Source organism: Schistocerca serialis, chromosome 8 (assembly GCF_023864345.2).
Source record: "Schistocerca serialis cubense isolate TAMUIC-IGC-003099 chromosome 8, iqSchSeri2.2, whole genome shotgun sequence".
Classification (NCBI taxonomy): Eukaryota; Metazoa; Arthropoda; class Insecta; order Orthoptera; family Acrididae; genus Schistocerca; species Schistocerca serialis.
The window spans coordinates 475,546,913-475,571,367 of NC_064645.1; the positions used below are offsets into that span (position 1 = coordinate 475,546,913).

General features: G+C 45.1%; 2 non-coding genes across 2 annotated transcripts; one reads left to right on the forward strand and one right to left on the reverse strand.

Moving 5' to 3' along the window:
• Positions 1 to 8,425: 8,425 nt before the first annotated feature.
• Trnai-uau (transfer RNA isoleucine (anticodon UAU)) lies at positions 8,426 to 8,500 on the reverse strand. The gene has a single exon. It is a non-coding gene; the product is annotated as a tRNA-Ile (tRNA).
• Positions 8,501 to 9,200: 700 nt separating this feature from the next.
• Trnak-uuu (transfer RNA lysine (anticodon UUU)) lies at positions 9,201 to 9,275 on the forward strand. The gene has a single exon. It is a non-coding gene; the product is annotated as a tRNA-Lys (tRNA).
• Positions 9,276 to 24,455: the final 15,180 nt, after the last annotated feature.

The window sequence follows — 24,455 nt, forward strand, 5'->3', positions numbered from 1 at the left end:
CTTTGAAGTATTTCAATCTCTCCGTGGACCCGAGTAATAAGGTCCTTTACAGACGTTGCAAGTGTGCCATACACCATACCCTTCATGCTATCCATCAGCAAATGTTCGAGAGGTGTCAGATCCGGCCACTGTGTTGGCCATGGAATTGGTCCATCTCTGCCAATCCATCAGTTGGGATACGCGTCACTGAGGTGATTTCGCACGCTGACATCAAAGTGTGCTGGAGCTTCATCGTGTTGCAGCCACATGTCCATCCGAACATCCAGTAGCGTAAGTGAAACATGTATAATGAATGTGGTGTAGATCGGTCCTGTTAGTCTGTCAGTAGATATGGCTCAATGATATGGTTACCAGTTATCCCACCACAGATGCTAATATCGACCCAGCGTTGGTGATTTTGTATCAGTTGCGCACGCGACTTTTCGTCCGCCCAAACATTTAACTTGTGCAAGTTTAATATTCCATCTCTAGTAAATGTGAATTCATCCGCAAAGAGTACCAGACTCGGGAATTCTGGGTGGATTTTGCATTGCAGTAAATACCACTGCGAAAACTGTACCTGTCGTGGGTAGTCCTCCTCCCGTAATGCCTGGACTCTGCCGAGTGCTGGTGGCTGCGACCTCTCCGAACATTGTTAGCATGTCCACTCCCCAACCTAGTGTTGAAGCCGAGCGTGGACGATCTGCAATACGCTTCGGGGCCTACCAGAGGATAAATAGTAGAGTAGAGATAGAATTTACATGTACCAGGCACAAAGTGCTGCTACTTTACTGTATATTGGACACAATTTAGGCAGAAAATACCTACGTGCAATTTTCAGGGTTCTCTGAGGCGTCTCTCGATAGCCGCGAACGTGGAATGATGTGGGGCAAAATGTAGCGCAGGCTAAGGAAGGTTATTAGGCTCAGATCGTCCATACGCAGTACATAGATGGCCAAATGGTTGCATACTTTCCATATTCAGACACGAAGACACATCGGACTAAACCGTCAGAAGCATTCGTTCTCAGACTTCGACGTTCTCCAGTCCCTAAGGCGCTCGTTTCCGGTTATGGTTCCTTCTTGAAAATGAATCACTTCGCCTTCCCGCACAACATACTAATCGTTTCCAGAATGAGATTTTCACTCTGCAGCGGAGTGTGTGCTGATATGAAACTTCCTGGCAGGTTAAAACTGTGTGCCGGATCGAGACTCCAACTCGGGGCCTTTGCCTTTCGCGGGCAAGTGCTCTAACGTCTGAGCTACCCAAGCACGACTCACACCCCGTCCTCACAGCTTCACTTCTGCCAGAACCACGTTTCCTACCTTCCAAACATTACCGAAGCTCTCCTGCGAACCCTGCAGAACTAGCACTCCTGAAAGAAAGGATATTGCAGAGACATGTCTTAGCCACAGCCTGGAGGATGTTTCCAGGATGAGATGATCACTCTGTAGCGGACTGTGCGCTGATATGAAACTTCCTGGCAGATTAAAACTGTGTGCCGTACCGAGACTCGAACTCGGAACCAGTTCTGCAAAAAAAAAAAAAAAATGGCTCTGGGCACTATGGGGCTTAACATCTGTGGTTATCAGTCCCCTAGAACTTAGAACTACTTAAACCGAACTAACCTAAGGACATCACACACATCCATGCCCGAGGCAGGAGTCGAACCTGCGACCGTAGCAGTCGCGCGGTTCCGGACTGAGCGCCTAGAACCGCTAGACCACCGCGGCCGGCCCTGTTCTGCAGTTGTGCAGGGTTCGCAGGAGAGTTTCTGTAAAGTTTGGAAGGTAGGAGACGAGGTAATGGCAGAAGTGAAGCTGTGAGTACGGGGCGTGAGTCGTGCTTGGGTAGCTCATACGGTAGAGCACTTGCCCGCGAAAGGCAAAGGTCCCGAAATCGAGTCTGGGTCCGACACACAGTTTTGATCTTCCAGAAAGTTTCATACTAATCGTTGTTTGCGCTTTTTTTTAACACCCTGTATTTATCTGATTGATGTGGTGTTGGCCCCACGGTGCCGATACTGCAGGTGTTGGCTGCAGGATGTCTATGCCTCCGTGATGTGCCGTTCGATGCACCGTAGTGCCTACGAGAGATCTCGATTCTAATCCAGCCACGCGCATTTAGGTATCGTTGCTCCCCTAAACAGATTTTGGGTGAGTGCACGCCTCGTCCTTTCCGAGCACCGCCTCTTAAAGACGCGGAGCCCTGTGCTGTGTCAGTGCGGCCTCCCTGGACGGACCTCGGGGCCGGCGCGCAGGCTGCGGGCCGCCCGCGTGACCTTTGGCGGGCAGGAATTCCTGGCGTCGCGGTAAACTGCACGGCTTTGCATATAATGACAGGCCGGGCGGCGCGTGCTCCGCGCGCCCCATAACCAAACATAACAATACCCGACACCTGTGCGTGCGCCGTAAGCCTTTATCTGCTTTTTATTATTCACAAGACGGCGGCCCGCCCCTCGCCCTGCGTCGGCGGCTGCGGCGGAGGCCGTTCTTTGGCGGGACGTCCCACACTCTGGAGGTCGCGAGCGCCAGAGGGGATCGCCGGGCCTGCCTTCGCGATATGGCGACGATGGAGACCTCTATGTCGCTGGAAAGGAAGTGGACGAAGTGCTCTGATCCAGTCTTTCGCCCCTAGTGTTCACTCTGTAATTCGAAGAAGCAGAAACGTTCGAGAGTGGGAATAAAGTTAGAGTGAAAGGATATCAATGGTAAGATTCTGATCTGACCCATTGGAAATGGTTTGTGAAAACCTGCGACTGTGGAAACAATGCGTTTGTTTACGAATAACTTTACTGCTAATAGTCACTATTTTCCTTCATTTCTATTTTACGATACTCTTCGGGAAATGTTTCCCATTTTGAGCCGTCGAATCTACACGCGCTGTAAACGTAGGTTCGACTTTCTTAGACCTACCTTCCAATATAAGACGGAGCGCCAGCAGTGCACCATGAATTCCTACGTATCTCTGGACTTCATTCAAAGACTTAAAAGAACGATGGGAATGATGTGAAATGAGTAATGGAGCGTCGAACCAATGAGAAAGGGAAACGTTATAGAACAATACACCCTATGATCCGGTTAAGGCATTGGTATATGAACCACATGGTGCCAATAAGGTTTAATACAATGAATGGCCAAAGAAACTGTACACGTGCCTAATGTCATGTAGGGCTCCTGCCAACACGCAGAAGTGCCACAGGCCTACGTGGTATGGACTCTACTAATGTCTGAAGTAGTGCTGGAAGGAAGTGACACCATGAAAACTGCGGGGATGTCCACAAATCCATAAGAATACGTGTGGGGAAGTGGAGATCTCTTCTGAACAGCACGTTGCAAGGCATCCCAGATATGCTCAATAATGTTCGGCTCTGAGCACTATGGGACTTAACATATGAGGTTGTCAGTCCCCTAGAACTTAGAACTACTGAAACCTAACTGACCTAAGGACATCACACACATCCATGCCTGAGGCAGGATTCGAACCTGCGACCATAGCGGTCGCGTAGCTCCAGACTGAAGCGCCTAAAACCGCTCGTCCAAACCGGCCGGCAGGGGTTTGGTGGCCAGTGGAAGTGGTGTTTAAACCCAGAAGACTGTTCCTGGAACCATTCTGTAGCAATTCTGGACGTGTGGGCAGTCGCATTATCCTGCTGGAATTGCGTAAGTCCGTCGGAATGCATAATGGACATGAATGGTTCCAGGTGATCGGACAGGATGCTTACGTACGTGTCACCTGTCGGAATCATATCTAGACGTATCTCGGGTCCCGATCACTCCTACTGCACACGCCCCACACCATTACAGAGACTGCAGCGGCTCGAAGAGTCCCCTGCTGACATGCAGGCTCAATGGATTCATGAGGTTCTGTCCATACCGGTACACGTCCGTCCACTCCATACAATCTGAAACGAGACTCGTCCGACCAGGCAACATGTTTCCAGTCATCAACAGTCCAATATCGGTGTTTAATGGCCCAGGCAAGGCGTAAAGCTTTGTGTCGTGCAGTCATCAAGGATACACGAGTGGGCTTTCGGCTCCGAAAGCCCATATCCATGATGTTTCGTTGAATAGTTCACAAGCTGAGTCTTCTTTATGGCTCAACATTAAAATCTGCACCAATTTTCGGAAGGGCTGCACTTTTGTCACGTAGAAAGATTCCCCTCAGTCGTCGTTGGTCCCGTTCTTGCAGGATCTTTTTCTGGCCGCACCGATGTCGTAGACTAGATGTTTTACCGGACACTTGATATTCACGGTGCACTCGTGAAATGGTCGTATGGGAAAATTCCCACTTTATCGCTACTTCGGAGATACTATGTCCCATCGCTCTTGCGCCGACTAAAACACCACATTCAGACTCACTTAAATGCTGTTACCCTGTCATTTTAGCAGCAGTAACCGACCTAACAACTGTGTTAGATGCTTGTTGTCTTATACAGGGTGTACATAGAGTCCGGGAACACTTTCAATTATTTATTGCACAAAAAACAAGCATTGTACAGATATCAAACATCTGTAATTTTGAAGAGAAACCCTGAAAGTGTTTTTTCATGTATAAAGCCGCAGCGTAGTTTGGTAATTTGCCGATAGTCAGCGCTAGTCGCAAACATGGCGAGTTTAGGTGCGGAGCGAGCTTTCTGTGTGTTGGAGTTCGACAAAACAAGTGTGCTACAGCTGTTCAACGAATGGCTCTGAGCACTATGGGACTTAACATCTGTGGTCCCCTAGAACTTAGAACTACTTAAACCTAACTAACCTAAGGACATCACACACAGCCATGCCCGAGGCAGGATTCGAACCCGCGACCGTAGCGGTCACGCGGTTCCAGACTGAAGCGCCTAGAACCGCACGGCCACACCGCCCGGCCTTCAACGAATGTTTAGAACCAAGTACGGTAAGAAGCCACTAACAAGGAAGGCCATTTACCACTGGCACAACAAATTCGTTACGACGGGTTGCTTGTGCCCGCAAAGAGAAGCGATGCCATGATGGGACGTGTATGGCAAGATTTCGATTGCCGTATTGATGTCTCTGGGGTCACCCATGGTTTACATATCGAATGTTTGTAAAAAGTCTTTCAGTGTTTCTCTTCAAAATGCAATTCGTATGATATCTGTACAGTGTTTAGTTCTTGTGCTATAAATAACTGGAAGTGTTCACGGACTTTATGTGCACCCTGTATAGGCGTTGCCGACTGCAGCGCCGTATTCTGCCTGTTTACAAATCTCTGTGTTTGAATAGGCCCTACGCATGCCTATACCAGTTTCTTTGGAACTTCAGTGTATAACCGTTACACGAATGAAATTCAATCGTGGTAGTTTTAGAAACCATTTGCATCGCCTGGGACTGATTGGCAGCCCTTTTTGCACTTGCGGAGGAGAAGAAGACATGAACCATATAATGTTAGGATATCACGAAAGGAGAGAAAGGATAGAAGGGATACTAACGATGCTGAGTGCTACGGGGTACAAAGGTCCCACTGCGTTGCCATTTTTTGGCAACAACAGACGTTAGGCTGTATCAACTGACATACGCAGCTCTCAGAGGATTTGGAGTGTCCATACAATCAGCTACGTCAGGACCTAGATCCTAGGAGTACAACGGGGTGTGTGAGGAGAGCTCCAACACAAGACAACCCCAGGCGAAGGGATCCACTCGGACACAAAGTCATGTGCATTTCTACACAGTTATTTAGCTATACCTGTTGTTGTAACTAACTTAAACTTCAATTTTGCACAGAGATAAGCGTAGTGCGTATAAATTAATTTTATAAAATTTATACTTCTTTTTACTGTAGTTGCATTGAAATTTGTACATACATAATAATTAAATCTGACTGTTGTTATTGTTGTGCTCGAACTATGGTTGGTTGTATGGTCATGAAACCAAAAGCCAAAATAAATAAATAAGTAAATAAAAAAATGCATTTCTCTGGAAAGCAAATCTATCTTCCCTGAGGTTGGCATCCACCAGATTTTCTATACTTCTCTAAATAAATCGTGTCAGTACTTTTCTTCCATGACCTATTGAACCATGATTTGCCAGTACTCAGGTCTGTGAGCACCAGCCTTCTTTAGAATTCAAATTGTTAGATTATTCCTGAAGTGTGTGGCTGTTTCGCCAGCCCCGCATATCTTGCACCGTAAGATGAATAGTTTTGTCATGGCTGGCCCTTCGAAGGATCTCAGTAACTCTGATGGAATGTCGTCTACTCTAGGAGCCTTGTTTCGAATTATGTCTACCAATGGAGCGTTGAATTCTCCTTGTAGTACACGTTCTATATAAAAAAACTACACTTGCTTTAATACTTCGGTTTACACAAAAGTTAAGAGTACGGTCATGTAACAAAATAATAGTTCTCTACCATCATTCACTGTTCGGGAAATAAAACTGTTGCATGTTTTAGGCGATTCGGCGTGTGTAGAGTTGAGCGATATATTTATGACCGCCTGCTGGTATCCCATGTTACCGTAGTTTTCAGCATACTACTGGCTAACTGAATTTCGTGCCGTGAGTCTCCATGAGTATCACGACCTGTGATATCTGTACTGAGCTGCACATATTCTACACACGCTCTAGTTCTTTGCTCGAAGGTATTCGTACGTTATTATATTTATTGATAGAGCAATGGTGTGTCGTGAATGTTGCTGTAGATGGAAGCGAGGTTTCGCTGGAACTATTTGAGCGTAGAATGAGTAAGCAGCCACTCAGAAGGAAAACCATGTGAATATTAAAATAGCAGTTACCGTATAACACAGCACACTAACAACGTATGTTACGGAAAAGTCGCGCCACAATTTAAATCGGTGTTCGTGGAAGTTAAATGAATGTGACGGTATCCGCTGGAGACAAAGGAATTGTCAGTTTACCAGGTGTACCGGTAATGAGCGATTTTTGTGAAAATGAAACACTAATTTTGAATTGAAAAGTAAAAACATTTTATTCAAAGTACTGACCATTGCTTTCTATACATTCTGACCAACTTTCTGGCAATTTGTGGACACCACGCCAAAAGATATGTTCGTCTTTTGAAGCAAACCAATCAGACACCCAATTTTTGACTTCTTCATAGGAATCGAAGTGTTCTTCAGCCAATGCGTGTCCCATTGATGAAAACAGATGGTAGTCGGAAGGGGCCAAGTCTGGTGAATACGGCGGGTGGGGTAGCAGCTGCCAGCCAAGTGTTTTGATTGTATCCTGAACCAATTTTGCTTTGTGAGCAGGTGCATTGTCGTGTAAAAAAATTTACTTTACCGTGTCTTCTGGCCCATTCTGGTCTTTTTTCGATCAATGCGTAGTTCAAATTGATCATCTGTTGTCTGAAGCGATTAGTATTCACAGTTTCACCGGGTTTTAGAAGCTCATGATACACCACACGTTTCTGATCCCACCAAACACAGAGCATTGTCTTCTTGCCAAATCGATCTGGTTTTGCAGTCGATGTTGATGGTTGTCCCGGATTAACCCATGATTTTTCCCGTTTAGGATTCTTAAAATAAATCCATTTTTCATCACCAGTAACATTTCGATTCAAAATAGATTTTCTTTCATGTCTTTGAAGCAAAATTTGACAAATGGTTTTTCGGTTTTCCATCTGTCTTTTATTCAATTCACGTGTTTGTCCTTAGGATAATTTAGGTTAAGCAGTCTGTAAGCTTAGGGACTGATGACCTTAGCAGTTAAGTCCCATAGGATTCCACATACATTTGAACATTTTGAACGTGGCACCCATTTTCCACACTTTTGGATCTTTTCCACAGCTTTCAAACGGTCAGGAATTGTTTGTTGTGCAACATTTAGCATTGCTGCCATTTGTTTCTGACTCATAGTATCATCTTCATCCAATATTGATTGCAATTCGGCGTCTTCGAACTTTTTTGGTGGTCTTCCACGTTCTTCATTTCTTACACCAAAATCATTATTTCTGAACCGTTGAACCATCTTTTGCATGGTGCTTCTGATAGAGCATGATCATCATATGCCTCGACATGCATTCGATGCGACTCTGCTGCACTTTTTTTCAAATGAAAACAAAAAAAAAATAATGCTTTCCGCAAATCATCGCTTTCTGGTACAAAATTCGACATTGTTAACACGATTAAAACATATGATGTTGTTTGTTCCATGACTTAATGTATACTAAATATCTTTGACAGATGTCATACCAACCAAACAAAAAAAATTAAGGCTCGTTCACATCAAATGTTCCCTATCCACACAATTGTATCTTAAAGCTCATTTCATAATGGTACACATGGTACTTGATTCAAGTAGTAGAGAAACCTAATACACGGAGCATGCAGATGGTATCTGTTCTTTGGGACATGTCCAAAAGAACAGATGCCATCGGTGACCATGCACCTCTCTTAGAGTGAAATGATAATTAAATCAAACCTTAAGCTGTCGACAGGCGTTGATATACATCAACGGGGACAGTTGAAAATGTGTGCCCCGACCGGGACTCGAACCCGGGATCTCCTGCTTATATGGCAGACGCTCTATCCATCTGAGCCACCGAGGGCGCAGAGGATAATGCGACTGCAGGGATTTATCCCTTGAACGCTCCCTGCGAGACCCACATTCCCAACAAAATGTCTACACAACTACACTACATTCGTAGTGTCCCTGACCATTACACTCATTACTTTCAGCAGACAATCTTACCGAGTCCAGTAAGAGTTCGAGCAATGATTGTGTATCCACCACAGAAGAAGGTCAATGGCCGGTTAGCCTTAACTACAGCCGGCCACTGTGTCCGAGCGGTTCTAGGCGCTTCAGTCCGGAACCGCGCTGCTGCTATGGTCACCGGCTCGAATCCTGCCTCGGGCATGGATGTATGTGATGTCCTTAGGTTGGTTAGGTTTAAGTAGTACTAAGTTTAGGGGACTGATGATCTCAGCAGTTAAGTCCCATAGTGCTTAGAGGCATTTGAACCACTTGAACCTTAACTATATGAAGATGGCATCTGTTCTTTCGGACATGTCCGAAAGAACAGACACCATCTTCATATAGTTAGGCTAACCGGCCACTGACTTTCCTCTTCTGGCCTGAATGCACACGCATTGCCCGAACTCTTACGGGACTCAGTAAGATTGTCTGCCGAGAGTAATGAGTGTAATGGTCAGGGGCACTACGAATGTAGTGTGTGGACATTAAGTTGGGAATGTGAGTTTCGCGGGGAGCGTGATAGGGATAAATCCCTGCAGTCGCACTACCCTCTGTGCCCTCGGTGGCTCAGATGGGTAGAGCGTCTGCCATTTACGCAGGAGATCCCGGGTTCGAGTCCCGGTCGGAGCACACAATTTCAACTGTCCCCGTTGATGTATATCAACGCCTGTCGACAGTTTAAGGTTTGATTTAATTATCATTTAATACACCGAGAGTGGTAGCGGTACATCTATGACTATGCGGACTGAACGGAACACCGACTATATTCGGTAGACTCCAGGAAATTAATAGTGCTATAATATCTTCCCTCCCCACCTCATCACTGATCACAGAAGAATGTGGAGACATTCTGCGATGTGGTACGCAGATCGCGCAATAGGACTGTGCACGAGGAAAACCATAATCAAGAAAAGTAGCACCGCTAATTAACTGATAGGATCAACAGACCCTCTGGGCCGTGCTAAACTTTATTTGTTAAGTGAGCTACACTGAAGCGCCAAAGAAAGTGGTATAGGCATTTGTATTCAGATACAGAGATACGTAAACAGGAAGAGTACGACGATGCGGTCGGCAATGCCTATATAGCACAACAAGTGTCTAGCGCAGTTGTTAGATCGGTTACTGCTGCTACAATGGCAGGTTATAAAAATTTAAGTAAGTGTGGACATGGTGCCATAGTCGGCGCACGAGCGATGGGACACAGCATCTCCGAAGTAGCGATGATGTGAGGACTTTCCCGTAAGACCATTTCACGAGTGTACCGTGAATATTAAGAATCCGGTAAAACATCAAACCTCCGACATCGCTGCGGCCGGAAGAAGATCCTGCAAGAACGGTACCAACGACGACTGAAGAGAATCATTCAACATGGCAGAAGTGCAACCCTTCCGCAAATTGCTGCAGATTTCAATGCTGGGCCATCCACAAGTGTCAGCGTGCGAACCATTCAACGAAACATTATCGATATGGGCTTTCGGAGCCGAAGGCCCAGTCAGTACCCTCGATGACTGCACGACATAAAGCTTTACGCCTCGCCTGGGCTCGTCAACACTGACAGTGAAGTGTTGATGCCTGGAAACATGTTGCCTGGTCGGACGAGTCTCGTTTCAAATTGTATCGAGCGTATAGATGTGTGCAGATATGGAAACAACCTCAGGAATCCATGGACCCTGCGTGTCAGCAGGGGACTGTTCAAGCTGGTGGAAGCTCAGTAATGGTGTGGGTATTGTACAGTTGGAGTCTTATGGGACCCCTGATTCTACTCTGACAGGTGACACGTACATAAGCATCAGATCACCTGTATCCATTCATGCCCATTGTGCAATACGACGAACTTCGGAAATTTCAACAGGACAATGCGAGACCCCACACGTCCATAATTGCTAGAGTGTGGCTCCAGGAACACTCTTCTGAGTTTAAACACGTCCGCTGGCCACCAAACCCCTCATACAGGAATATTATTGAGCATATCTGGGATGACTTGCAATGTGCTGTTCAGAAGAGATCTCCAACACCTCGTACTCTTACGGATTTATGGACAGCCCATCAGGATTCATGGTGTCAGTTCCCTCCAGCACTACTTCAGACATTATTCGAGGCACGCCTGCGTGCTTGCCGTGACCTTACACGATTTTAGGCAGGTCTACCAGTTTCTTTGGCTCTTCAGTGTAGCTTAGCGGAAATTATACTTTGAGGTTCCAGAGACGTCCGTCTGAGCTAAGACACGACTCTGCAACTATGGCTGTGTATCTGAGCTGAATACGGACAATATTTAGTAAATCCGGACTTCGAAGCCCAAACTGTCTTCTTCCAATGATTTGCGGGAAGTTCTGGCCGATGACAAGATGTTTTTTCGCACAGAAAGATGCCATCCTCCTCAGGCAAACTTCTGGTGCAAGAGACTGGATTCGCAACGGATTAAATGAAAGTGCTCCCCTCGTGACTCTTAGAAAAAGCCACGAAATACACCCTGCAGTATGCTCACTACCTTCCAACAATAGAGGGGGATTCGAACGTCCATCCGTTCTGTGAGGTAGAAAACGTGATTAACCGTTGCCATTTGGATTCAATAGAAAACGTGATTAACCGTTGCCATTTGGATTCAATATCAAAAATATAGAATAAATTCAACTTTTCTCCGACAATATTCGGTCGTTACAATCCATGCAGATTGCGTGTGTCTGATTTGGAGACACCCAGCGGGGTTTGATTGCAAGGGAAGTGCGTGACCTCGAACGTTCAGCATAGCACGAAAGTGCGGTTAGAATATAAATCGCTCATCCCAAAAACAGTTTTATGAGCCATTCGCATGCAAAACTGCACGTCTAATCACGAGAGACATTTGAACGATGTCCTATTCAAGGTTTAAGAGACGGTCTTTGGTAACGCTTAGAAACAGAATATCGATTAATAAAATTCAGATTGTTTCGAAAATCTACGTTATGCAATCACTATATTTTCCTTTTTTGTTAACCCAGACATGATTCGAATCCTATGAGTCATTTCCATTGATCAATTTCATTTTTATAAAAAAATATTTTTAGAAATTTGTATAAATTATAAAGTTTATAATCATTTACTATTTATAAATTTTTCATTTATGCAGGGAGCGAAAGACTGTTTTGAATTTGTTTATAATCATTTAATATTTACACGTTTCTTATTTATACAGGGAGCGAAAGGCTGTTGACAATTTGTACAGAAACCAGATGGCATTTATAAGAGTAGAGCGGCATGAGAGGGAAGCACTGGTTGGGAAGGGGGTGAGAGACGGTTGTGGCCTATCCCCGATGTTATTCGATCTTTATATTGAGCAAGCAGTAAAGGAAACAAAAGAAAAATTTGGAGTAGGAATAAAAAATCAGGAAGAAAAAATAAAAACTTTGAGGTTTACCGACGGCGTTGTAATTCTGTCAGAGACAGCAAAGGACCTGGAAGATCAGTTGAACGGAATGGACAGTGTCTTGAAATGAGGATATAAGATGAACATCAAAGCATAACGACGATAATGGAATGTAGTCAACTTAAATCAGGTGATACTGAGGGAATTAGATTAGGAAATGAGACACTTCAAGTAGTAGATAGGTTTTTCTGTTTGGGGAGCAAAATAAGTGATGATGGTCGAAGTAGAGAGGGTATAAAATGTAGACTCGCTATGACAAGGGAAGAGTTTCTGAAGAAGAGAAATTTTTTAACATGTAGTATAGATTAAAGTGTCAGGAAGCCTTTTCTGAAAGTATTTGTGCGGAGTGTAGCCATGTATGGAAGTGAAATATGGACGATAAATAGTTTAGACAAGAAGAGAATAGTAGCTTTCGAAATGTTGTGCTACAGAAGAATGCTGAAGATTATATGGGTAGATCATATAATTGATGAGGAGGTACTGAGGAGAATTGGGGAAAAGAGGAATCTGTAGCACATATTGACTAAAACGAGGGATCGGTTGGTAGGGCACTTTCTGAGGTATCAAGGAATCACGAAGTTAGTTTTGGAGGGAAGGATGGAGGATAAACATCGAGGAAGGCCAAGGGATGAATACACTAAGCACATTCAGGAGGATGTAGGTTGCAGTAGTTACTCGGAGATGAAGAAGCTTGCACAGGATAGAGTAGCATGGAGAGCTGCATCAAATCAGTCTCTGGACTGAAGACCATAACAACAACAACAATCATTTATCAATTGTAGGCCTAAAAATTGTAACATCTACATTTTGCTTGTTTTGTATCGATTGAAAATGCCCATGTTGTAATTTTTAGATGACACATAGGTGTCCAAACATTTCTGTGTCAATAAAAAAGAAACGTATACTATTTTCCTAAGGCGGAGTTTCGAAACAACCCAAATTTTAAACCGCGAACAGAGAGAAACGCTAAGAGGAACTTCCAACTTGAGGAAGATGATCGATGTAATAGGGCCATAGCCTTACCGAAGACAACAAAAAATTTCCCAGCCTCTTCATGTGTACCTCCTTACGCAATATAAGCTCTACATGAGAAGGATGGATGAGTTTGTAAGACTACAGTGTGAAAAACGTTCACGATCGTCATGTCATCATCTGAATTCACTCTGCCCCATACAATCAGGGCTGTATTACAGAACGCTTGGAAAAGGGCAAGGTATAACATTTATACACGAATATCATCATCTGAAAATGTAATTAGCGCAGCGTTTTATATTGGACTACTTGAATGCAGATGTGATGCTGAAAGTGAAAATGTGGCATTAATCAGACGTGTATATTGTTCTATATCACTTTGCTCTGACCACTTCATTGAAATCCTACACCGGCACTTTGAAAAGTGAATAACCGTGCAGCACTATCGTGTCAGTAGAAAAATTTGTTATTCGGGTAGAGTAATTATTTTAAGCAGAAGGAAATACAGTAATAATTCAAGACATTCAAATATATATGTTTTCGGTCGCATTGTGTACATATTTCGTTTCTTTGCGTAACCGAAGCTTCTTTCTTACCCCTTGAGTATGTGTTCATTCAGATGCCTGCCGTGGTAAGACGCCCAATTCTGCATGCGAGTGTCTCATACCACTGCCTCTGAAATGAGCTATTTACATTCTACGCTCATTTTCGTGCGTTCCTGTCCGTTCGGTATCACGCGCTTCCCTTGTGAGTGTGTTTGCCTCCTGGTTTGTTTATACGGTGAGCTGCTTTTCTGACGCCTTTATCTCGCCTTGACGCGCTACGTGTGTGGACAGTAGGAGTGACTGGCAGTCAGTTGTGTTTTAGACAATGATGTGGTGCAGTCGACGGCTGATATTCGCAACAAGCAGGTATTTTTGTGCATTTAAGTATTGCATAACGTTGACAAGAGACATTTATAGTGGTAAGTAATCTCACTCATGTAACATCCAGATGGCCTGCTTTTGTGGCCGAGCGGTTCTAGGTGCTTCAGTCAGGAGCCGCGCTACCGCTTTGGTCGCAGGTTCGAATCCTGCCTCTGACAGGGATGTGTGTGCTGTCCTTAGGTTAGTTAGGTTTAAGTAGTTCTAAGTTCCAGGGGATTTGTGACCTCAGATGTTAAGTCCCGTAGTGCTCAGAGCCATTTGAACCATTTAACATCCAGGGACACCAAATTTTTTGAGGCTAAAGATAAGTTGGTAGCACTGTAAGTCCAACAAGCACTGGAGTCAAGAAATGCAATATGTCGAGCAGTGGCTACGTATTTAGATTGTGCAAAATATTAACTGCTCAGCATACACGTTGTTCTTCAGCTAAAAGGCAGTAACGGTTTTCTCTTTCCGATTAGGGCTGTGACAGCAGGATCAGTTATGTTATGGAAAGTTACTGTAACTCTAGTTCTGAACAATCTCTGCCAAAGTTCATAGTTGATTTAACTATTTAGACTTCGCGAGGATGACGTAAAATGACAGTGTTAACGAGTGGCATAATTTTTCTTTGAACAAGTTCAGTAATATTTGGGAGAAAAGTAGAGAAACAAATTTGGGTTTGTTTGCTCCATTTTGTCAAGTTGTAAAATTTGAAGAAAAATTATGTTAATGATTTTGAGTGCAAATACAAAACCAATTTTTTGTCCCTTCCTTTAGATAACAGTATTTCTTTTTCAGATGGAAATGGCAGAATGTAAGGTTGTACTGATTCTCGTCCCTGTGTTGAATACAGATGCTGTAGTTTAGTGGATGTATCAGAGCCATTTGAGGAATGACGAAGGTAAGGAGTGCAGTATCGTGTGTACTGTGTTACAACATAACCCATCTTAACATATGCTGAACGCCTTTGAAACAATACGATTGCCTTAATAGTAATCCAGACAGTTTTAAGCCACGGGTAAGCAACTTTTAAATCCAAAATTATGAAAATTTTGCATTATTAACCTGTTCTCGTGCAGAGCTAATGCGTGTGTGGCATTACGTATGTGTAATTAAGTCACGCAAGTGCAAAAGCGTGACGCGACACACAGGAGGTAAAGTGCCTTTGCTAAAGTAGCGAAAAACTTTGTAGTTGGCTTCCTGGTGGAACATAAATTTAAGATTAATATTTAAAGCAAGGTATAAATGCAAAGTGTCGTATGTTACACACAGCTCTGCTGAACACAGGTCCTGTTAGGTAATGTCCGTACCGTCTATATGGTTATGATCAAGATACACGCATGCTTTCCAACAGTGTTACCGCATTCGCTTGTCACTGTAACAGGTGTACGAAATGAAGTGAAGAGAGTCTTCACTAGCATAATTACCAATATATTAACTGTCGTAGCCTGATATCAGATGCTAGCAGTGCTGCTAGACTTAGATTCTCAATACAGAGAACTACGTAACTTGGGACTTGTAAATATAGTAAGCGGTTTTGTTTTACGGAATCCGACAGCTGTTAACTTGATTTCGTTACAAACTAAATTTGATCGCGTAGAATGGACTCAACCTGTAGGGGACGTTTGTCAAAAATAACGTGATACTGTTTGGTCCATGCTGTCAGTCGCGCCCTGGAAACAATAATCTGTTGGAACTCACGGCTGGTTCAATTACCATAGGTGACGAGGTCATCACCAGGTCATTAATCATCCTGAACAGCTGTGCCGCGCCGTGCGGTCTTTCTAAAGGTAACGCTGTTGTCTGACAGTAGGCGGACGCTATCAGCTGCTACCCAGAGGTACCCTATTACTCATTCTTGTTTTCCCTTTTTTAACTTGCCGTTATATCTGTTTGAAGTCATCTGTGAGTCGTGTTGAAATATCGCTAGTTATTTATTTCCTCCGTAAAGTGAACAATGCAGTGTCAAGTGTAATTTCTATCCAACGCAAATTCCTTGTAGAGGAACCGCTACAGTATCGTTGTACGGAAAGAAATGTAAAATATACGAATAATAGAATTACAGACGCGAGACAATAGAACGGAAACAAATTGCTGGCATCTGATTCTTAAAGTTTTGCTGAGCTGATATGTGCCAGTCATGCAGTAATCGACATCCGCCGTTCTACAGACAGAATTCGTAATATTTTTCCATATTTTGACTTCACCTTCATCGTCAAGGAATGTTATTTCAGAAAAGTATACCTCGCACTAAATAAGTCCTGCAGAGTAATTAGGGTATGTTTTAGCTGTAAAAGTACGTCCTAGAGTTACTGTTCCCAGCCAACAAGAATGGAAATGTACAGGTGAAGATGAAACCATAACTTGGACGGCCATATACTGACTATTGAGCTGCTAGGATCGAGAAATTTTCCCAAAATGTTCATCTCTAACCAACAACGCTGAGAAACATTGTGTGGAAATTTGGTAAACACAGTTGCTCAGCGAAAACTATGATCGCAGCGGAAGCCCTATCCTCAGACCGCCAAATTCGTGGAAGGGTACTTCTGGCAAACGGTCGTTTTTGTACCTGTAATGCTCAGGAAGGTACGTCCCACTTATTGTACTGCTCCAATTTTCCTTCTTCCGTCACTCACAGTAACTCTTATTTGGCTGTACAGCCGTAACACAGCTGGCTGAACACCTCTTAAATAGTTGAACTTTGTTGCCAGTTCAAAAGAAGAAGAAGAAGGAGAAGAAGAAGAAGATGGAGAAGGAGAAGAATTTTTGGGGAAAAGGAGCTAATCCTACATTTTTTGGAAACAGAGACTTAATGTTATCGACAAAGTACCGTCATATCATTCTGAATTCGATGTCGCTTCGCAGGAGAAACAAAAACAAACATCTGACGTTGGAAGATTGTCTGGATTATAGCGAAACGCGACGAAAACTTCTAATATTTGTTCTACAGCGTAATAAGTAATACGAGGGTTGTCCAGAAAGTAAGTTCCGATCAGTCGCGAAATGGTCACCACAGTGAAAACCCGATGAAGCTTTGCACATATATGTTGGTTAGTGTCTCTAGTATGACCGTTGATCGCATCAAGACGCTCTTTTCAGTTGTGAGCGCACTGTGAGCGAGTAAAGGTGTCTAGAACAACGATGTCTCCCGCCAAGTAGGGGGGCCCGCTGAGAGGCTGCGCCTTAATGAATGCAGCCCACCTAACACAACTGCCACGCACTTCCATCTTCATGGCAATTCTCAGCCGCATTCTGAAGGAGCAGTGAAGACGCTGTTGAAGCCTTTTCGATGGGAAGTGTTTGATCACCACAACACAGCCCTAATTGGCTCGTCCTGAGTATCATCTCTTTTCACATGAGACGCTTGATACAAAGACAACACTTGGGCACAGGCTACGCGCTATAGATCAGCGTAGAGAATTATCGGAAAGCACAGGCGGCTGCCTTCTATGACGATGGTGTTGGAAGTTTGGTATAACGCTCCGAGAAATGTCTAAATCGGAGCGTCGACTATGTAGAGAAGTATCTGGAAAGTGTAGCTAACTCTTGCAAATAAAATGTTTCTGATTTTCACTGTGGTTTCTATTTAGCGACCGATCGGAACTTACTTTCTGGACAACCCTCGTAGATATACAGGGTGAAGATTAATAAAACCGACAAACTGCAGGGACTGATTCCTGACTGGAAAGGGAAGAAAGAAAGGCCCTACAAACATCTGCATCTTCTCCACGGTAGATGGCACTGACGAATGACAGTTACTCTGACCATGTGCCGGGTGTTCCTTGCGTGTTGCAGGCTGTGTGACTGAAGCAGCGTACTGTAAGCAGCATAATGATCCGGTATTCATGTCGTGAACAAGCCGAGATGGCCTTTGTGTACGGCCAAGCAGACGTAAACGTTCAAGGGGCAGTACGACTTTATAAAACAAGCGCCCTCACAGACACCAACCACTTCACACAATATTCCAATCCCATTTTGAGAGTCTGTGTGATCTAAATCGTATAGATGGGCCACTTGTCTGGAGCTAGTACAAGAGTTCGTCTCAATACCTAAAGAACTCGGTCCTCCAAATATGGTGTACGCACGGTTCTCCGCCTCCATGCACTTTCGTCTGTCCGAAACGACCCATGATCACACAAACGCCCAAAAAGGGCCTGAAATACTGTGTGATGTAGTTGTCTGTCAGGGTACTTATTTTGATATAGTCGTGCTGCCTTTCGACCGTTGCCATTTGCTTGGCCGTACACAAAATCCCGTCTCGGCTTTCTCCCTATATGAAAACCACCGGACCATTCTGCTGCTTACAGAACGCTGCGTCAATCACACAGCCTGCCACACGCAAGGAACGCACGGCACATAGTCAGAGGAACTATCATTCGTCAGTGCCATCTACCGTGGCGACGATGCATTTCCTGATTCGTGTCTTCCTCCATTCCCATTCAGGTATATGTCCCTGCCCTGCAATTCGTCGGTTTTATTAATGTTCGCCTTGTATTGCATATGTAATTGTCAACATTCTAAGGCAGCCAAATTGTTGGTGTATTTTATGACAGCAATACCATGTGCCAGAAGGCACCCAGTGCCACAGCAGGTGGTTCAAATGGCTCTGAGCACTATGGGACTTAACTTCTAAGGTCATCAGTCCCCTAGAACTTAGAACTACTTAAACCTAACTAACCTCAAGACATCACACACATCCATGCCCGAGGCAGGACTCGAACCTGCGGCCGTAGCGGTCGCACGGCTCCAGACTGTAGCGCTCGGCCACACCGGCCGGCCACAGCAAGTGAACATGGTTTAAGCACTGGAGAACGAAGGGTAATATTTTCTGCTTTGCTACTGGCGTAGAGTAGAAATAAGCAGAGAAAAGGACGAGTACTTGTTGATAACCTCGATTTCTGCTTTACGGGTGTTAAGCGGGTGATGTAAAGCATGCGTTTCTACCTAAAGCCGCGTCTCCTAATGCTGGGGACATCGTCAGAGGCTATTAACACGTCTATTTACTTAATTTTAAACTTAAACAAGGTCAACAAACTGACACTACTGATCTGTTTCTTCGTAACCGGCCAGTGGTCGGGGTGTGGCGGCATCCGATTCCTTCCAAAAACTGCGGCTTCAAATAGGTTACGTACATCTGAAGAGTTGGCACAGGTTGCTTTACTTGGCGCTAAAACCCACAATTTGATTAATTTCAGTCCTCTTCCATTTCTGTTAAGGTTGTTTTTGTGTTTCTGGATTTCTGTGCCCTGTCAGAGAAGCACAGTAAAGTACGGACCTCGATAAAATTGTAGTATTGCAGAATCGAATTTGGTGGATCTCTGGGCCCACTCTATGAACTTCTATATAGTGGAACAGAGCAAATAAGTGGGGAGGCAGTCAATTTAGTTTCAAGTGCAGCGATTGCGATGGCCATTGGTTTGAGTACGGGCGCTGGATTTGAAAAAGTACAGCCAAGCTTGACGATTGATTGGAGAGACACAAAATCCCTTTAAAAGCCCTTTGTAAAAGTGTGGGTGGAATGCGACACAGCAGATTCCACCAACAGGCTGGCGCCAGATCAAAAATCTGCTGACCTCCGGTGGCGTTCGAAGCCGTGGTCTATACAAGCCTTGGGCCCCCAAAAACATACTGGAGTCCACCAAATATGGAGTCAACAAATCACAGTCCTGCATTTACACTGGGTATGTGGTGTTTACTATAAAAATGAATTCATATTTTCATTATATACAGGCGTAGTCATGTGGGAAGGTTAATTACGTTTCCGAAGCTGCAGTTGTTGTTGTTATTGTAGTCTTCAGTCCAGAGACTGGTTTGATGCAGCTCTCCATGCTACTCTATCCTGTGCAAGCTTCTTCATCTCTCAGTACCTACTGCAGCCTACATCCTTCTGAATTTGCTTAGTGTATTCATCTCTTGGTCTCCCTCTACGATTTTTACCCTCCATTCTGCCCTCCAATACTAAATTGGTGATCCCTTCATGCCTCAGAACATGTCCTACCATCCTTTCCCTTCTTGTAGGCAAGTTGTGCCACAAATTTCTCTTCTCTCCAATTCTATTCAATACCTTCTCATTAGTTATGTGATCTACTCATATAATCTTCAGCATTCTTCTGTAGCACCACACTTCGAATGCTTCTATTCTCTTCTTGTCCAAACTATTTGTCGTCCACGTTTCACTTCCATACATGGCTACACTCCATACAAATACTTTCAGAGACGACTTCCTGACACTTAAATCTATACTCGATGTTAACAAATTTCTCTTCTTCAGAGACGCTTTCCTTGCCATTGCTAGTCTCCATTTTATATCCTCTCTTCTTCTACCATCAACAGTTATTTTTCTCCCCAATTAGCAAAACTCATATACTGCTTTGAGGGTTTCATTTCCTAATCTAATTCCCTCAGCATCACCCGACTTTATTTCGACTACATTCCATTATCCTCGTTTTGACTTTGTTGATGTTCATCTTATATCCTCCTTTCAAGACACTGTCCATTCCGTTCAACTTCTCTTCCAAGTCCTTTGCTGTCTCTGACAGAATTGCAATGTCGTCGGCGAACCTCAAAGTTTTTATTTCTTCTCCATGGATTTTAATACCTACTCCGAATTTTTCTTTTGTTTCCTTTACTGCTTCCTCAATATATAGATTGAATAACATCGGGATAGGCTACAACCCTGTCACACTCCCTTCTCGACCACTGCTGCCCTTTCATGTCCCTCGACTCTTATAACTGCCATCTGGTTTCTGTACAAATCGCAAACAGCCTTTCGCTCCCTGTGTTTTACCCCTGCCAGCTTCAGAATTTGGAAGAGAGTATTCGAGTCAACATTGTCCAAAGTTTTCTCTAAGTCAACAAATGCTAGCAACGTAGGTTTGCCTTTCCTTTATCTATCTTCTAAGGTAACTCGTAGGGTAAGTATTGCCTCACGTGTTCCAATATTTCTACGTAATCCAAACTGGTCTTCCCCGAGGTCGGCTTCTACTAGTTTTTCCATTCGTCTGTTAAGAATTTACGTTAGTATTTTGCAGCAGTGACTTATTAAATTGATATTTGGGTAATTTTCACATCTGTCAACACTTGCTTTCTTTCGGATTGGAAGTTACTAAAACGACTGTCAACACGCAAGTAGCGTGGAGGGAGGTACCAGTCCTGGAATGGCTGACACGAACATTGATTGTACGAGCCAGTCTGGAGACGATAGCATTCGAAAAATAAATTTGTTCCTGCGCCCTCGTGAGTAGCAGACGCGCAAGGCTTCTTCACCGACACTCACAAGCTGGCAGATACGTTTGAGTATAGTGTTGCACACTATTTTTTAAATGTTGTAAAAAGCAAATCAATAATGTGTTGTAGTTGGGCGTGACTTACACTGACTTATCTTTGTGTATTCCAGTTCGGGAATCCGGTGGCCATCTGGCCTTTTTGTTGGTTTGCGCTGATATTGTTTCACATATTGCGTGCAGAGTGTTGGGTGCAGCCATTGTGCGACAGGATACAGAGGTGAAGGCACGTGTTGGCATCAGTTGTGCTTGGGCAGTACAAAGCAGACATTGCTCCGCTTGACACTGTAGGTCAAAGAATCCACGCACATAAGCACGTGGCAACATCACTTTAAACTCCAAATGCCACAAGCAATCTCTACCATCGCCACTACCTACTGCCTGTTTAACAGTTTTGCTCAGATCGTAATTCTTTAGGGTGGATGTTGATGCTTCTTTTAGTGGTTCGTATGTACTCGAGTACAGCAGGATTACGGGCTTTATGTAGTTAAGTAAAGATTTTGGTGTCTTCCCTTGGTAATGCAAGAGACTAGCAAAGCAAGTCAGTACGCAACAGCTGGGAAAAATACGACCGAGGAAGGATCGATGGAGTTGTATGTAATACAGTCGCGAGAGGGAGTTGACTGCTACACACTGTTAAGAGCTGGGTGCCACAAGTGCCAGTGTGGCAGTGTGCTCTGGTGTAACCACAAGCGCCGGAACAAAGATGCAGTACGCATGACCAGAGGAGGCGGTGAGGAAACGTCGGCCAATGGTGCGCGGAATAGGACGGCGCCGCGCCAGGCGCGCCCACTGCAAGAAGTGAATAAAGAGCCGCTCTTGCCAGCCTCGGCCTCTCAGATCGACCCAGCCTGCAGCGGACATTAGTGCTACGCTGTCAGACTGTCGTGATCCGTATCAAGTGCTTATTTGGACTTTGTTTATAGCAAGAACTTTACTGTTTTCATGTCGCCTCTCGCTTGCGACATTTCCTGTAATCCAAGTTAAGTATTGTCAAATCTGTTTTATAGAAATAAAACTAATAATGTTATTTGTTGTTGTATAGCATTCCGAGAACGCAGCCTGCTTTAGGCACCCTATAAGCAGGAGGGGGCAAGACCTCGCACAGAGCGACATCAAAAAGAGAAGAGAATTTCGCCTTTGTGTTTACTAAAGGCGTAACTTGGACTCAGGAATAGCTATTCAGTATATTGATTATGCAAAATATGTCCGTGAATAGTCCTGAAAGTCGAAGGTGAGTCACCTTTCAGCTGCAACTATACTAATCAGAGATGCTGACCAGACAAGAAAAGCAGGGCAGCTGTTTTCCTGGTCACCTCACTGTGGCAAAGGACATGGACTTGCCCTATATAAATATTACTCCATTTCCAGTGGAAGTATTCTAGTCTGCAACTGACGAGCCTGGAGGAGGTGTCAGTCTGGCACGTTGTAGTTGTGAGATGGAGTGCCATCATCCGAATCAAGACTGACGGGGAGCTGAGGGCGCCACCTTCCAGCGAAATTTCTGGTGACGTGACCAGCAAGTTCAGGAAGCAGACCATCATCTGTCATCTTGGGGACATGCCGTTGCTTGTGTTCGTGTAGGCAGACTTCGACGCTGCTGGTCTTTCTCCTGACAGAAGACCGCACCGTAACTCGGCATGTTTACGTGCACTCTGGGCAGAGTCGGCGGGTGCCCGTCTACGATGCGGTAGAGCGCGTCCGGGTTGCCCATTTTCTGGAGCTGTGAGCGAGCCTAGAGGAGGTGAGATGGAGTGCCACCATCCGAGTCAAGACTGATGGAGAGCTGAGGGCGCCACCTTCCACTGAGCTTTCTGGTGACCTGAAGTGCAGGGAGAAGACTATCATCGTGGGGACATGCCATTGCTGTCAACTGCTTGTCTTCACTAGGCATACTGCGACAGTGCTGACCTTTCTCCTGACAGGAGACCGCAGCATAATTCAACACGACTAGTTGCACTCTGGGCAGAACCGGCGGGTGCCTTCCAAGGCGCGGTCTACGATGTGACAGAGCGCGCCCCGGTTACCCGCTTTCTAGATTTGCCAGGGACCGTGGGGAGTGTGGGCGGCGACGCCAGCACGGCGTGCTTAGCCATCCCGTGACGGTCGTTGGGCGCTGACTCCGCGGGTTCCCTCTGACATTGTGACCGAGACAGTGTGTCGCACGCAGGCGTCAGTACATTCTGGCTTGGCTTGTGCCACCTCTGCCCCGTAGTCCTCCGAGCAGCCTGTGAACCAAGACGGTTGTGTGTCTTTGAACAATAAATATTTACTTTGTTAACGATGTTTCGTTAACGCAGTCTCAGGGGCTACACGAGCCATCTCACATCTGGAAACTGCTGACCCCCGCGCTCAGGGATGGTGATCTATCGAGATCCGGATCTCGATGACCTATCACCATCATACAGTGTAGCGTCTGGTCCTGTGAGCATTACAGTACACTTGACTGCATGTTGCTACGCCACGAATAAGTACCGTCATTGATTTGGGAAATTCTCGTAAATCTGGCGCAGCTATGGCTGGAATGAAGTATTTGTGGGAACGACTGGCACATCTGGTGGCGCGGGCGATGTTGATATCTTGCAAACGATTCTGTGAGGCAGGTTTACGACACCGTTCGCAGGCTAGAAGGCACGGCCCGGCGGGCACTGTATACAAGTGTGAAGTAATCAGGGCAGCACAGGGCACCAACGTACTGTGAAGAATCCATACGTTGCTGTTAAAACAGCACCTAGTGACCTGTGTGTAGGGGCCGAAACGGGCTGAGGAAAGCTGACATAATTATCTTAGAGCACTCCACTTGTTCCATCCAGAGGAACTACATCAGAGGCGTAAGGAAGAGACGTATAAATAAGCGAGCCTGGAGGCTCAAGTCGGGCAGTCGTGTCGCTTTTTGGTCCGAGTCTAGAACTGGAGAGAATGACGACTGTCGAAGTTGCTGGCCAGCCACGACTACCTTTTGGTGATGGATATCGGAAGCCAGCCGTCCCGCTGAAACTGCCTCCAGCCTCTGCCGCACGGAGGGGCATTGCTGTTGAGGGGCGCGTCACACCTTGGAGCTACACCGGCTTGAGGAGCGAGAAGGCTCCTAGCCTCCGCTCTCTGGGTGACGGGGCAGGCGCTCGAACTCGCGGCCTCTCGGGTGCAGAGCTGTCTGCAGGCACTGAACAAGCTGCCCTGAACGGACAGCCGGAGCTGCTAAGGCCCACTGCAACGACGGCGGGCGATTGCTTCCCTTCGGGAC